This window comes from Pristis pectinata, chromosome 9 (assembly GCF_009764475.1).
Source record: "Pristis pectinata isolate sPriPec2 chromosome 9, sPriPec2.1.pri, whole genome shotgun sequence".
Lineage (NCBI taxonomy): Eukaryota > Metazoa > Chordata > Chondrichthyes > Rhinopristiformes > Pristidae > Pristis > Pristis pectinata.
Genome location: NC_067413.1, coordinates 39,212,495 through 39,228,858, shown reverse-complemented (window position 1 = coordinate 39,228,858; position 16,364 = coordinate 39,212,495). Strand labels below are relative to the sequence as shown.

General features: G+C 41.9%; 1 long non-coding RNA gene across 5 annotated transcripts in view; it reads right to left on the bottom strand.

The window, feature by feature from the left end:
- Positions 1-6,404, bottom strand: part of LOC127574615 (uncharacterized) — a 53,421-nt gene extending 47,017 nt beyond the window's left edge. For 4 of the 5 annotated variants that reach the window (XR_007956932.1, XR_007956936.1, XR_007956933.1 and 1 more), the window contains exon 1: positions 6,350-6,401. This is a non-coding gene — a long non-coding RNA (uncharacterized LOC127574615). Of the gene's footprint in view, positions 1-6,349 lie in introns of all 5 variants that reach the window. The other variant, XR_007956934.1, reaches the window with a different exon arrangement.
- Positions 6,405-16,364: the final 9,960 nt, after the last annotated feature.

The window sequence follows — 16,364 nt, the reverse complement described above, 5'->3', positions numbered from 1 at the left end:
AAACCTATGCTCCTAGTTTTGGACTCCTCTACCCTGGGGAAAAGACCCTTACCATCCACCTTATCTATGCCTCTCATAATTTAAAGTCCTCATTCTCCTACATTCCAAGTAAAGACCTAGCCTGGCCAACCTCTCCCTATAACTCAGGCCCTCTAGTCCTGGCAACATCCTCATAAATCTTTTCTGCACACTTTCCAGTTTAACCATGTCTTTCCTATAACAGGGTGACCAAAACTGTACATAGTATTCCAGGTGCAGCCTCACCAACAACTTATACAACTGCAAATATAATGTCCCAACTCCTATACTCAATGCCCTGACTGATAAAAGCCAGTGTGCTAAATGCCTTTCTCACCACCCTGTCTACCTGTGATGCTGCTTTTAACAAACTAGGCACTTGTACCCCCTAGGTCCCTCTGTTCCGTTACACTCCCTAGTGCAATACCATTCATAGAACAAGTCCTACGCTGGTTTGACTTTCCAAAATGCATCACCTCACACTTGTCTGTATTGAAATCCATTTGCCACTCCTCGGCCCATTTCCTTAACTGATCAAGATCTTCTGTAATCGACGATAACCTTCTTCACTATCAACACCTCCTAATTCCGTGTCATCTGCAAACTTACTGACCAAGCCTTGTGCATTTGCATCCAAATCATTTATATCAATAACAAATAACAAGGGTCCCAACACCTATCCCTGCGGCACATCACTAGTCACTGACCACCATTCCAAGAAACAACCTTCAACCACCACCCTCTGTTTCCTACCTCTGAGTCAATTTTGAATCCACCTAACTAGCTCTCCCTGGATTCCATGGGACCTAACCTTCCAGGCCAGCCCACCATGCGGGACTTTGTCGAAGGTCTTGCTGAAGTCCATATAGACAACATCCACTGCCCTACCCTCATCTACCCTTTTGGTTACCTCTTCAAAGAACTCTTAAAGATTTGTCAAGCACAACTTTCATTGCACAAAGCCATGTCGACTCCTGCTAATCATACTGTCTATCCAAAGCAATGAACACCAAATGCTGGAGGAACTCAACAGTTCAGGCAGCATCTATAGAGGGAAATGAACTGTCAATGTTTCGGGCCAAGACCCTTCATCCATTCCTGATGAAGGGTCTCAGCCCGAGATGTTGACTGTTCATTTCCCTCCATAGATGCTGCCTGAACTGCTGTGTTCTGCCAGCATTTTGTACTCGTTGCTCCAGATTTCCAGCATCTGCAGTGTCTCTTGTGTTTGTCTATCCAAATGCTGGTAGATCCTGTCCTTCAGAACTCCCTCCAGTAACTTCCCTATTACTGATGTCAGGCTGACCGGCCTGTAGTTCCTTGGCTTGTCCTTGCTACCCTTCTTAAACAATGGAACAACATTAGTTACCTTCCAGTCTTTGGGAACTTCACCAGTGGCTAAACATGGACTACATATCTCCACAAGGGCCTGGGCAATTTCTTCTCTCGCTTCCCAGAAAGTCCGAGGATCCACTCTAACGTGTGGTAAGGCTGCAAATACCTCTTCCCTGGTAATATGAATGTCCTCCAAAATATCTCCACTTGGTTGCTCAAGATATAGGAGAAACATCATTTTCTCTTCAGTAAACACCAAGGATAAATATTTGTTAAGAATCCAAGCCATCTCCTGCGGCTCAAGACGTAGGCAGCCCTGCTGATTTCTAAGGGGACCTACTCTCTCCCTGACCATCCTTTTATTCTAAATATAGCTATAGAACCTCTTGGGATTTTCCTTAACCTTACCTGCCAGATCTATCTCCTATCCTCTCTTTGCCCTCCTGATTTCCCTCTTAAGAGTATTCTTAATCTTTTTATAGTCATCAAAGGATTCACTTGTCCCCCGACCTCCTAAACCCAATGTATACTTTTTCTTGACCAGAAACTCAATACCTCTTGTCAGCCAAGGTTCCCTAAACTTGCCAGGTTTACCCTTCACCCTAAAAGGAACATGCTGCTTCTGGACTCTTGATATCACACTCTTAAAAGCCTCCCACTTGCCATTCATTCGTTTCCCTTCAAACAGGCTCACCTAATCGACCTCTGCTAGATCCTGCCTAATTCCCCCAAAATTAACCCTGCTCCAGTTTAGGACCCTAACCCGTGGATATGTCCTATCCTTTTCCATCACTATCTTAAAATGAATAGAATTATGGTCACTAGAGACAAAGTGCTCCCTGCCTGCCACTTCAGTTACTTGCCCTGCCTCATTCTCGAAGAGGAGGTCCAGTATTGCACCCTCCCAAGCAGGGCCCTCTATATATTGACTCAGGAAACTTTCCTGGATACATTTCACAAATTCCACCTCATCTGTGCCCTTAACACTCTGGATGGATCAGTTAATACCGGGGAAATTAAAATCTCCCACTAATACTATTCTATTATTTTTACAAGTATGAACGATTTCTCTACACATCTGATCCACAAGTTCCTGCTGATTATTGGGGGAATCTATAATACAGCAACACTAGAGTGACCCTCCCCTTCTTGCTTCTAATTTCTACCCATATGGCCTCACTGTGCAGCCATAAATGTGACCATACATTAAACATGTGACCATAATAAAGCAATTTACCATTTCTTTTGACCTCACAATCAGACTATATGGTTGATCCAGTCTCTTTTTTTAATTGTATGCTCTGACTTTAATGATAATAAATCAGATTGCAGGGCAGAAGCATAGAGGTGTGAAGGTGTACTTTCAGCACGGGCTGCAGAGTTGAAACATAATACATTGACGGTGCAAAACTGCAAACAGTGGAGTAGAATTAAATGAGAGCACCAAGTACATTTAAGAAGCAAAGCAGCAATATTCAATGTTGGTTGATTATGGTGAGGCTACTTTGGGATGTAGAGTTTTGCTAAGCTCAGGGACCCGTTACTATCAGCAAGCTTTAAAGTTCCATTTTCTAGAGAGACACAGGGTGAATGCTGAGTGCATGTTTCCCCTCATGGGAGAATCTAGAACTTGGGGTCAGGGCAGAAGATACAAATGTTCGGGAATACATACCACCAGGCTCAAGGACAGCTTCTATCCAGCTTGAACAGACCTCTTATATAACGATGAACTCTTGATCTCTCAATCCACCCCATCATGGCCCTTGCACTTTATATGTCTACTGCACTACACTTTCTCTGTGACTGTAACACTATATTCTGCATTCAAAGGAGCTGGAGGAACTTAGCGAGTCAGGCAGCATCTATGGAGGGAAATGAACAGTTGATGTTTCGGGTCGAGACCCTTCATCAGGACTGGAAGGAAAGAGGGGAGAGAGCCAGTCTACAAAGGTGGGGGGAAGGGGAGAAGCAAGAGCTGGCAGGTGATTGGTGGATCTCAATGTGGATGTCATGCAAATAAAGCTTTTCACTGTATCTCAGTGCATGTGACAATAATAAACCAATTACCAAAAAGTGATTATTTGTGCAATATGATACAGTAAAAATCTGATAATCCACTATCCAGGTATTTGGAAATCCAGATGCCATGCTGCCTTTCCACTTGTGGGTCCTGGTTCCCATATTCTCTCTCCACTAACCAGCCTTGCTGGACAACTTAATACCAGAAAAAAGCAAAGTAAAACATTGTTGAGATATTGATAGAAATAGCATCCAATGGGCTGGAAAATCTGCAAATATGGCACTAAAGTCCCAAGCATGCCAGATTATCGCTTCAAAAGAGATTATTTTTACCCAACATGATACAGTAAAATGTACAAAATACACTTCAAACATTAAAAAGGTCTTATCCAATCCAGTTCTCAAGGGATTGAAATGCCCTCCACAGCCAGTTAATCATACACATTAGAACTGCAAGTCCTGGGGCATGCACGTGGTTATACATAGAAACTGTGCAATACTTGCAAAGTTGTGCAAGAGGCACAGACTTTACATCAAGACCCCACATTGGGACCAAAGCTCTTAAACTGGCAGATCCCACTGGATGGGTGATGGGATTCAGTAGCACACACTTCTTATGGCTGTTGAATCAATGATGCCATTGGAGGTAGGGTAACGATCATCATGTTTGGGACTCCACTCAAAGAAAGGGAAAAGATTTACCTTCAGGATGGAAGACACCAAGACTTAATTTCAAGGACATCTTGGCAGCTGCTTTGGTGAAGGTCAGGCCTTTTAACACACCAGAGCAGGCTTGCTCCTGCCTTCAATGCCTAAGCTGCTCCCAAGTGTGCATTTGCAATGGGATGTTGTGGCAGCAGTGCATTCCTCAATTAGCTGCACTTCCAGCCAGTGTGGTTACAATACTGGCATCCACCCAATGTGGAAAACTGCCCAAGTATGTCCTGATTACAAAAGAGCAGGACAAATCCAAACTGGCTAACTACTTCCCAGTCTACTCCCATTCAAAGTGATGAACAGTGTCATCAACAGTGTTATCAAATGGCACAAATGGCACTCAGTTTTGCCAGCATCACTCCAATCCAAAAATGGACTAAAGTGCTGAATTCCACTGGCAAAGTGAGAGTGGTTGTCCTTGCCATCAAGGCAGCATTTGACAGAGTGTGGCATCAAGGAATACTGGTGAAAATGAAGTCAATGGCCTCCACAAAGGAAGATGGTTGGGGTCGTCAAAGGTCAGTCATCCAGCTCCAGGACATCAGTGCAAGTGATCAGGATAGTGTCCTGGGCCCAGTCACCTTCAGCTGCTACACAGATGAGCTTCCTTCCATCTTAAACTTAGAAGTTGCTCATGAGAAATGAAACTGTCCATGATTGTATGCAGCAAGACCCAAACTACATTCAGGCCAAGTAACACTAAAGTGGCAGGTAATAAGCAACTCCAAGAAGAGAATCAAATGTATCCATGACATCCAATGGTATTACCATCGCCAAGCCACCCACCACCAATATCTCGAGGGTCACCATTGAATAAAAGTTCAACAGGACACATAATTACTGTGGTTGCAGAGCAGAATAGATGCCATATATCCTGTGGCGAGTGACTCACTTCCTGACAATCACTCACCCTGGCCACTCCGACAGCATTCCCAAGCCCACAAATTCTACTACCAAAAAAGACATGTACAGCAGGTGAATGGGAACACCAGCACGTTCCACTCCAAGCAGCACACCATCCTGACTTGGAGAAACATTGCCATTCCCTTATCATTGGTGGGTCAGAATCCTGGAATTCCCTGTACAACAGCAATGTCGAAGTGAGTATCTTCAAAGCACTGGTGGTTCAAGAAAGTGGTTTACCACAGGATAGGCCAAAAATGCTAGCCTTGCCAACAACATTCAGATCCTGAAAATGAGTTAAAAATTATTTACACTTTCCTTTTTTTTATGATGCAACCTCTTTAAAAAAGATTAAATTGTATTTCTTGGCTAATCATGCAAAAATTACATCATCATATTTCACCTCATTCCTACCAACTATTTCAATGTTGCTTCATGTTTTGTGGTGATCTTTCCTTGGAAATGAAGTTCAACAGGAATTTTAAAGATGCAAACAGTCAAAAAGTTAGAATTGTACAGTATGGAAACAGGCCCTTCAGCCCAACTCATCCATGCTGACCAAGGTGCCTTCCTGAGCTAGTCCTATTTGCCTGCATTTAGCCCTTATCCCTCTAAACCATTCTGTCGCAGGAAAGGATTACTCGGACCCAGAGGGCGTCTGCTTCAGAAAGCCTTTACTGTAGTATGATATCATGGAGAGCTCAGACTCCTAAAAGCGGAGTTCCGAAACTCTGCTCAGCAAAGGATTACACTCATTTTTATAGTTAAAATATACGTGACAAAGAACATTTACACAAAACATTTACACAGATACAAAAGTTTCACAGCATGTTCTAGGTGATAACCCGAAGCAGCTATCAGTTTAGAAGTTACTCTGCCTGCAGCGTTAGGATAGATTATAGAACAATGATTCCAAAGAAAAACAGGTTCCCACGTCCTTCTTATAGTACAAGCGAGCATGGGAGTCAGTTACTTATAAAGTAGCTAGGCACAGTCAGCTAGTTGGCAGTCCACCAAGGACAGACAGCTGTCATGGCAGAAATGGCTTTGACCCTTATTAATAATGCTTTAAATTTTCTTCCACACATTCCTATCCATGAATCTGTCCAAATATCTTTTAAATGTTGCAATTGTACCCACCTCTACCACTTCTTCTGGCAGCTTGTTCCATGTACCCACCACCTTCTGTGTGAAAAACTTGTCCTTCAGGTCCCCTTTAAATCTTTGCCCTCTCAAAATGTTCCCTATGCCTTCTAGTTTTAAATTCCCCTACCCTGGGAAAAAGACTGTGACCATATACCTTAGCTATGCCCCTGATCATTTTATAAACCTTTGCTCCAGGGAAAATAGTACCAACCTATCCAGATTCTCCTTATAACTCGAGCCCTCCAGTCCTGGCAACATCCTTGCAGACAGACCAGTTCCATAAAGGCTTGGGAAGTTATCAGCATTGCCACAGTAACACTCATTCCAAGCCTGGGTGATTCATGTTTACATAATCTATTTATTTAGAATGAGCTGAAGGTTGCTTCCTAAGATAGAAGTTTGAGAGTAGCACTAACACCGAAACATTTACTAACTGACCTCTCTCACACTGTCAGGGTAATGACTGAAGGAATGGGTATGCAAAGTGACTAGAAGGAAAGGGGAGCGAATGGCTGACCATGATCCCTCCAGGAGGTCACTTAGATCCTTCACACATGGCACAGGAAGCTTAAAGAATGGGCATTCACTTTCATAGCCACTTTCCACCACAAAGTGTGTCCTAGTGTATGGGGCTCTCTCCCCATTCCCATCCCTCAACCTAACCATCCTTCCTACTCCATCAGTGGTGGGAGGTCATGTCCATTTGGACACTTGCTGGTTCTTTGTCTAATCTGCTCTCTATCCTCATTGTTCCTCCATGCTGCCATTGCACTGTTAAATAGCAGCAGATTTTAGTATTTGTCAACTGCACTAGACCTTAGGATTTGGTTGATTTTCCATACCCGGGTATAGTCCCATTCAGACCCAAAGTCCACCTGCAACACCAATTCTTCCCCCACTACTAGGTGGTCCATGCCACTGCAGAATTACACACACACCACACATATCTCCTCGCTTAAGGTTGATTAACTTCAGTCAAAGGTGGGCCAACATTTCATTTGTGTTCAGCTGTGTAGAAATTTCCTACCCCAAGTAAAACAAAAGATCTGCTACATACCATGTACTAGTATACACTTCCCATCCAAACTTTATATACTTTCATTTTGAACTTCTCTTGGTTTCAAACTAACTTTGGACATAATTGTACAAGGTCCTTTAAAAATGAGACCCTTTCACATTTTGTCCCTGTTCTAGGGGTAATGAAGAAAACAGCTGAAAGGATTGAAATCAAATGGCGAGGCAGGTGTGAGTTTGGTCAGCACCTACATATCTCAGGAGGTCCAGGGGTACATCTTAGTATAACAGTTATGAAGAGTCTAGGGACTATCTGGAGCCATCAATTGTGTAACCAAGCAAATTGTTGTATGATGAGAAGTCATATTGGGATGAAATGCAGACACAGATGGTCGGTCTTACAGGAAGTGATGGGCTTGAGGCAAGCAGCTGGGGAATTTTTAAAAAATGGAGTGATATGCAGGGGCATGTATAGAAATTAAAACCTGTTGGCATATGCACAGGTCCTTAATGTAATGGACAAAAGGAGTGTTCATGTCCATAACTTCACATTGGAGCAGTTTTTCCTTTTTAAATGATTAATTTTGGTGGCAGGCTGACCCCTGTCCCTGCACACCTTATGCATGTCCCTCCCAACACAAGGTTAGGATAGGCATATGGGAGGTAGGTGCCGGTTTGCCAAGACACTGGAAGACTTCAAGCCTAAAAGATTTCCCTGAGCTCTTTGCACGTGATGTTTGAAGTGAGAAAGGGAAAACAGATGACTGGAGTTGGAGGTGATGTTTGTTTCTGAGAACAGGTGCCTGCTTATATGTCTTTGCTCTTTAGGGTAATTAGAGAGATTGAAGCCCAATACTGATGGTGATTCATTAAGCTCCAGTAGAAAACCCAATGCACCAGATGCCCTCAAACCTTAAGATTTAAGTATGTAGAGGCTAACATTCTTATCAATGAAGCAGTGTGAATGGAAAACTCAAAAGCTAGTAGGACAAAGGCATCATTGTTGACTGCAGTCTTCATTCACTTTGAACACCACTGCCTGAGTCAGGTCATGGGTTCAAATCCCATTCTGGAAACGCAAGCACATTCTCCTGCTGACCCACCTCTGTATTACCGAGCAAGTGCTGCACACCCTACTTTAGAAATGTTAAACAAGATGATTCAGCAAACACCCCAGCTCAATGAAATTGATCAAAGACATAAGGAAAAACTTCTCCAGAATGGTGCAGGAAATGGAACTGTTGGGGAATGCTATGAGTATGCTCATAAAGCAGCTCTAATGTAGGTGCCCGAGTTCCTGAGAGGGACATAAACCATGTCCTAGACAGGTGAAATGGGGTGGGGTGGGTGGGGTTCAATATTCCATCTAGCCAAGTAGTCTGCCTTTGATGCAATGCTCCGGTTGGAGTACAGAAGTGACAAAAAGATAAAGGCATCAAAATCATTGACAGAAATTCAGCACAGACTTATGTTATACATGACCTGGGGTTGCAAAGGCACAAAGGTGATGGATGTCAAGGAAGTGATACCAATTTCTGCTGAAGATGCCAGGCTAGTGCTGGGAAGTGCACAAGGCAATATGTGTGCAGTCTATGGCACCTCTGACCCTAGGGAAGCTTGCCATGGCTGCATAATGCAATGTTGCCTTGTCCTACTTCACTTGCATAAGGGAAGGAAATGCAGATGTTCCTTTGGGTGTAGAGAGCACAAGATACCTCCTGAATAGAAGGACACCAAATATCACATGTCACTGCCTCTACTAACCACATGGGATAAAGGCAACAATTGCTCTGACATCACAGCATTGCTGACAATGCCCTGGTTTGTGGTTTCAGGTGATAAAGCCTTGTTGTGGCTTCTGTATGAAGGCCAGCCAGGTCACATGTTGTTAGGAGAAAACTTGCTCCTTCCAAACACACTGTAGGCAAAGCCTCCTGCACTGTACTGTGCTCTCCTCCTCCCTACATTCCCAGCTATTCCAGCCCCTAGCTCCCATCTCTCCACAAGTTCTGAAGGCAGACCAACCTAACCAGCTATGAGGAGACACAAGAGACTGCAGATGCTGGAATCTGGGGCAACACACAAAATGCTGGAGGAACCCAGTGGGTCAGGCAGCATCTATGGAGTCCAGATGAAGGGTCTCGACCCGAAACATTGACTGTCTATTTCGCTCCATAGATGCTGCCTGACCTGTCGAGTTCCTCCAGCATTTTTGTGTCTGACCAGCCATGAGCCAACTACTTCCAAGACAGACAAAGCCTCCTTTCAAAAATACTTCATTTGCCGATAAGTGCTTGGGGGCACTCTGAAAGATGTGATGAGCATAATAGATAAACTTTTCCTAGATAGTTTTAAAACACCTTTCAAAAGCACCCAGGGGGATAAAATTCCAAGTGCATACTAGTTTTAACTTCTGATATTTGCTGAATTACTTTTTCTCCACGCGGGAGTGCTAAAATTTCCCTCAATATTCCTGGGGACAAAATCAAAAACAAAAAGATTGTATGCATTATTGATGTAGGCCAGATAAGGCCAGGATCTGACTATGGTTCAGTTTACCATTCCAGTTTACATGTTTAAAACATCAGAAAACAAAAGGAGACTGCCATCGCCTATGCAATTGGAGCCTTGTGCGTGCACATTATTACCTTCTGAATAGAATGGCAAAGGGGAAGGGAATTACAAAAGATAATCCCCACCCAAACATGATCCTTCCTACATTTCAAAAGTACTTCACCGGTTGATAAGTACCTGGAGTCATTTCGAAAGATGTGAAAGGCACAACAGGAAAATCTTTCAATAGTTTAAAACACTTTCAAAGTCTTCCTGTAGTCCACTCAAAAGATACTGCATTGATTAAAATTATTTTAATTCCACAGTTAGAAACCACAAAACATTTCAGATACTCCCAGAACTGAACTGAGAGAGAGATGGGAGGAGGTCCCTGATTAACAAGGACGTGCCTGCATTTACAAAGGGAAAATGTAACCAGTACCTTGCCCCAGGAGAAGGTGTGATCACAAGAAGAGCCTGGCAGGCTCTATGTGTGAGTAGTGAAACCATTTCATCTCTCTAACTGTATAACTAGCGTGCAAACAAAACAATTTCACTACTCACAGCAGCAGACAGTCAGTGGAACAGTGCTACTCATTTATACTCATTATACAGAATAGAGTCTATTCTGCAGTGTTACTTTTCCACTTAATACGGCATTGAAGAAGGCCATTCAGCCCAGGAGGGATATACTGGTTCCCAGCAGTCCAAATCAGTTCCATTTCCTGCTCTCCTTATTTCCTTGGCTGCCACTGAGTTTTATTCTCTCTCATGCCCATCAACTCCCCTTTGATTCTCTTGGCACTTACCTACATTTTACAGTAGGTCTAGCAACATGCCTTCAGCATATCATTTAAAAAGGGTGAACTTTGAAGTGGTGGTTAAAACAGGAGAACTCTTAGGTAAAGAAAGAACAAGAGTGAAAATATGGGGGTAGCACAATGACCTAATTGAGTTCATCTAACAAGGTAGTGGTCACAAATAAAAAAGGAAAATGCTTCATTCACCAAGTTCAAGTTCATTGTTGTTATAGGCATACACATACACACATGGTATGAATGCGATGAAAATTAGCTTTTTGTAGCAGCAGCACAATACTTTACAAAATGAGGATAAACATAAGTTAATGCTAACCTAAATTAAGCATAAATTATACGTAACTCATATGTGTGCAAAATAAACAATAAAATAACAACACTAGTGTAAGATTGAGAAAGAAAAAATATATAGTCCAAGGCAGTGTTAAAGTTTTTCAGGTCGGTTCAAGAACCTGATGGCAGTGAGGAAGAAGCTGTTGTTGAACCTTGAGTTGTGGGTCTTCAGGATCCTATACTCCTGCCTGGAAGAAGGCATGGCCCAGATGGTGGGGGTCCCTGATGATGGATGCTGCCTTCCTGAGATATCACCTCTTGTAGGTGGGGAGAGCTGTACCTATGATGGAACTGACAGAGTCCACCACTCTCTGTAACCTCTTGTGTTCCTGTGCCTTGAGATTCCATACCAGGCCGTTATGCAACCAAATAGAATACTTTCCACCATACATCTGTAGAGCAGGATAGCATTGTGCAAATGCTGCTTTGTGAAAGAAATTTAAAGTTAATGATTCAGGTCAAATTTCCTTGCACCAGGACTGACAAATTAGATACAAGGAGTTGTTGAGCAAATACGCAGACATGGTAAATGGAGGGAGGTGAGAACTGAACAAAAGGGAAACTCTGCCTTTCTTTTCAGGCAGTCCCTTGAGGTAGAGCATTATTTGCTTCTTCTCCAGTTCTGTAGGTTCTGAGAGGTGGCTGAAGCATGCTTTGGGGGATCTGCAGACTTTTCCTGCAGGTGTGGCAGAATGTGCTTGACGAGGTGAGTGGATGCCGAGTTTGGGATGTTCTCCACTCTTTACATCATTAGTGCTGGGTTTCCACGTGCTCCCACTGCACTGGTTCAAGGTGCTCAGCACCTTTGTGAACGAACCTCCATTTTAAACAGGCACTGGCAAGGGATTACCAAGAGTCAGTAAAGATACATTTTTCCTCCCTTCCACCCCCCCCCCCCACCACATTCAGATTGGTTGATATGGTGCCAATCAACAATAATATGATATTATGCACACCCATCTAATTCATTGGCACACATCATGGAAAGGAACCCTCACTTGATTCTGTCAATACAAACTAATAAATGCAGCCTTAGCAGCGACAACCCGAGTTTCAAGAATAAATAAAAGGTAGCAGTCAGCAAAACAAAAATCCCATCCAGTAATATCTGCAAATATATGTTTATATTACTGCATTTTACCCACATACTGTAGGGTCCAACTAGGTTCTACCCCCCCCCCACCCCACCCCCCCCCACATTTCACTGCTTATTGCCTCTGCCCTCACCAATTCCAGTAAAGGAATGTTGCTGTTTATGTGTGGATTAAAGGCTGCTGGTGAGGCTCTCCATGGTGTCATGACTGAAGATAACAAACAATGCTCTGGTAGATTACATTGCCCAGATCTGGCATAAGAAGCACAACACACGGACAGATTGAGAAGCAATCTTCCAGTGAAGTACATTTGCTAGATATTACAATCTAATATAGTCCACATACATCTAAATAGGTGTGAGTTTAGGAATACTAAATTATAATTGCAGTCAACCTATACCATTGAGCTATGTTTTCTTTCTATTGTTCACAGAGACCATGGGTACCTATTTCATTTACTCCACATAATCTTCTCAGGAATAGTGTATTCATTCATCTCTGTCGGAAAGGAGATGGAATACATGCCCTGATCCTCTAATGTTACACAACTAATGATTCATGCTTACAATGTAATGAAACTAACCTTTAACCTTTGTCTGTAAATTAACTTTTGAACAGCGAGCGCTGACCTGGCGAACTCAGGCTGAACCTAAAGCAAATGTCAGTTTGCTTCACACACTTAAAGATGTGCTGTTGCACATTTAATGAAAAGCTTCAAAAGCAGTTTAATCATTTGAAGACAAGTGCAAGACGACATTCTGTAAAGTAAAAGGTTGAGGCAAACATTGTATTGTTAATTCGCACTAATTTCCAAAGGTAGAGTTACAATTAAAGGTTTCATTTATTCAGTCGCTATTATGTATAACAAGAATGGACTACTGATAACAGAAAATAACAAATTACTCCCCTTAGCCAGAGCTGGAGGTGGAGGTGGGTAAAGCTCATTAGGTAAGAAAAATATAGCTATGAAGAGATAGGCTGCCAAATGTTGTTATAGAATTGTTCTTGGATTTTTGGATAAGCATGAATGTAGATTGTAGATATGGATTGTCGTAGCTGATGGATTGAGAAAAATGTTCAATTGGCAGCTGCTGATGAGTATTTAGCTTAACAAAGATTCTAGATACTGAGCCCAGAACAACAGTATAATGGATTTGAATCTCCAACTAAACAATTATCAGGTGTGATTGTTAATACAAACTGAAGTTCACATAACTGTTTTATTATGAGCCTTGATATCAAGGTACTTATGGAAGAACCTTATACTAACATTTTGCTGAATATTTTGTTGATTTAGGAATTAAAGTCAGCTGGAGTCTTGCATGAAATATCATATTTTGTCCTTTCTTTCATATTTACTTTACATTTGTAATGACCCATTTGAACCCAACTTAATTTAAATCAAATACACCTATTGTGCACTTGGGTGGCAGTGTCAGCTAACATTGGAGCGAGAGATGTGCACAGGATTTAACATTAGGTGTGTACATCAAGTATTTATAATGAAACTGCAAAAATCCTTTACAAGTGTTGACATGTTCCAGCAATATATCTTGTTTTTGACTTTTGACAGAAAGGAACAGTTTAAGCTTTAGCAAATACCCCAAAGTCATTTAAATACTAATCACCCTTTGAAATAATAGCAATACTGACTGGACCAATCACTCCCTTATTTCCATCTTATTTTGGGAAAAAATTGTCTAAGAATCAGAAGTTTATGATAGCAGTCAGACTTAAAAATGTTGTCTAATGCCCAACTACAAAAGATAACCAAAAGCATCTTCAAGAAAATGGTTCCTCACTGGATGAGGAGGCACGTGAGCAGGTGACAATATAGAGGCTCCCTAGGTTACTGACGGCCTAACTTAAATCTGACTTTTTGGAAATTCTCCTATAATTCTTTTAGAAACCATATTTCAAGCTAGTATTGTTTCATGTTATTCATTAATGACTGGATACTGGATATATTCCATTAGTTTAATTATGGGTAGTGTTAGGGTGATTATTCAATGATATGAAAGAATTATAGCAAGTTTATGTAGAGCAATACAATGTGGGTTACTATAGAAAACAGACATTTCTGACTCATGGAGAAATGAGCTTATGGACAGTTCTCAGAAATGGAATCCTTAAGTAACCTGGGAACTGCTTTATGTCTTGAACTGTACTGCTGCCACAAAACAACACGTTTCATGACATATATCAGTGATAATGAACCTGATTCTGTTCTGTTCTGATTCTGTTCACTTTCAATGCTGCTATCTTTCCACCATAGGATGCCCTGGCTCTAACTACCCCATTGCTTCTTTGCTTGGGTCAAGCAAAGTTGAGTATAATCTTGCCTTCAAATGTTCCTACATCTTGTCCTTGCTTAACTGATTTTCCATCTTTTTCAAGTGTGAAATCTTCCAGGCCAAATTGATGCATGTCTCTAGAATCTTCATCTGCCCTGCCTTTGGTTTTCTCAGGTGTGGGTACTGTACAAATGGCCTCTTCCTTGTATTGCAAGGGAGTAAGCTCCAGACCAGCAGCCCATCAGGCTTGCACGCTGCCTCGTGCGAGAATGGTGTCCATGCACCCACAAGCTACATTCAGAGAGCTTGTCCTGATTTAGATAGACTGGATAATCTGCTCCAGACCACACTGCCAACTATAATCCAATTTCACTTTGGTAACGTTGGGCCACACAATGATTGACAATTTAGCTTCTTGAAACTCTTGAAAAATAGTACACTCCATCTGGCCCTGTGTTGCTAAGTCTCTAAGTGTGCATATAACTCTGTCAGTTAATGGGATCTTGCTGAACCTTTCACTACACGCATGTAGTCCTATGACTAAACAGTACCTATGCTCATCCCCAAGTTTTGGCCAGTTACCTTCATTGTGATATTAAAGGATCATTGCCCTTTAATGCCACAGTAGCATACATGCTGTTCTCATTTACCTCAACATCTGTAGAACACTGTTCTTGCTTCATGATCATGTTTCCTTGTTTAAATTCCTGTGCATGACCAATGTCTACATTTGTTGTGCTTTGTCTGCTTTTGCCATGCTTCTCTGTTTATGCAGACCTGTACCATGAACCCTAAATTGTTACAGTAAAACAGCAGATTGTTCTGAATTGGCACAATAAAGCTGTACAGTTGAAGTGAGAATAACAGCAGGTTTCCTTGGTTTTGAATAGATACCATTGAGCTTAATGGTTGCCCCAACAACAATAATACATGAACAAAACATGAAGTTTTCCCACTAAAACTACCTTTCGTGTGACCTGGGCCCATTGAAGGAGATAGTAATGGCATCAACATCTTCACATCACTTACATGCATATTTGCATCTTGCACCAGACAGAATTTTCTCATGTTTTCTAACACTCATTTTAGAGTTTTCGCAATCTCACACATCTTTTGAAATGTGAACTCCAGTGTTTAGTTTTCTGCTGGAATGCATTCTTTTGCAATTCTGCAAACAAAACAATCCCTTAACATGTGGTTACAAAATGTCCCGAAATTACAGTGCCAAAATAAACACTTTAGCTTGGCAATTACTTCTCCAGGCTTTTGACTGCGAGGGCCGAACTGATAGCTTTTGAAAATTTCTGAGAGCGTAGGATTGGCGGTTCAATGAAATATCAGCAGTTTCATTGAAAGAGGCCTTGAATGTCCTCCAGGCTGCTATTGACTAGTGTTGTTTTGATATGTGACCCTCTTTTCATTAGTACAATAGCATTCATATATTTGCAAATGGCTACATTCTGTTCAATATCCCCCTCATCTGATATTTCTGAAATTTTATTAACACAAAAAACATCTCCATTTGCTCCACATACTTATTACATGCTTTCCCATATATTTGGCCCAAGATTGGTTAAGCCATTTTTCCTGCAGCTCTGTTTGCAGTTACAATTCTCCAGCTGCTGGAATCAGAGTACAACCTTGGGCAGGGCGTGCTTTTCTTGTATTCCCGCAGGGTTCCCGTCTCACATCCAACATCCATCCTCATTGTCAACACAATATCTGCAACCTCATGGATGAGGTACTGAAATTGAAACCAGGAATTCAGCACAGCATGACTGCTTATTCCAAGACCCTCTCCAAGTTGGCTCTGCAGGCCTCCACAGATAACTGCTACAAGGTGTAGGGACAAGGTCTAACTAATGGCTGGTACCAATAAATGTGCTCCTGAGTCAAACCCAGCCAAATGCAAATTCAAGTCAACAATCATCACGCTACTCACTGCATGCCTGCGATGCTAATTGAAGCAAGTTTTTAATCGTACCTGTACCTCGCCCTACTTGTGCACATGACAATGAACTTGATTTGACTTAAAACATTTCCCATTTATGGTCCATCTTATTTCTCACCCATGGTGTTGGCCACTATCAAACTCTGAAAATAGTGTCAATCTCCACATA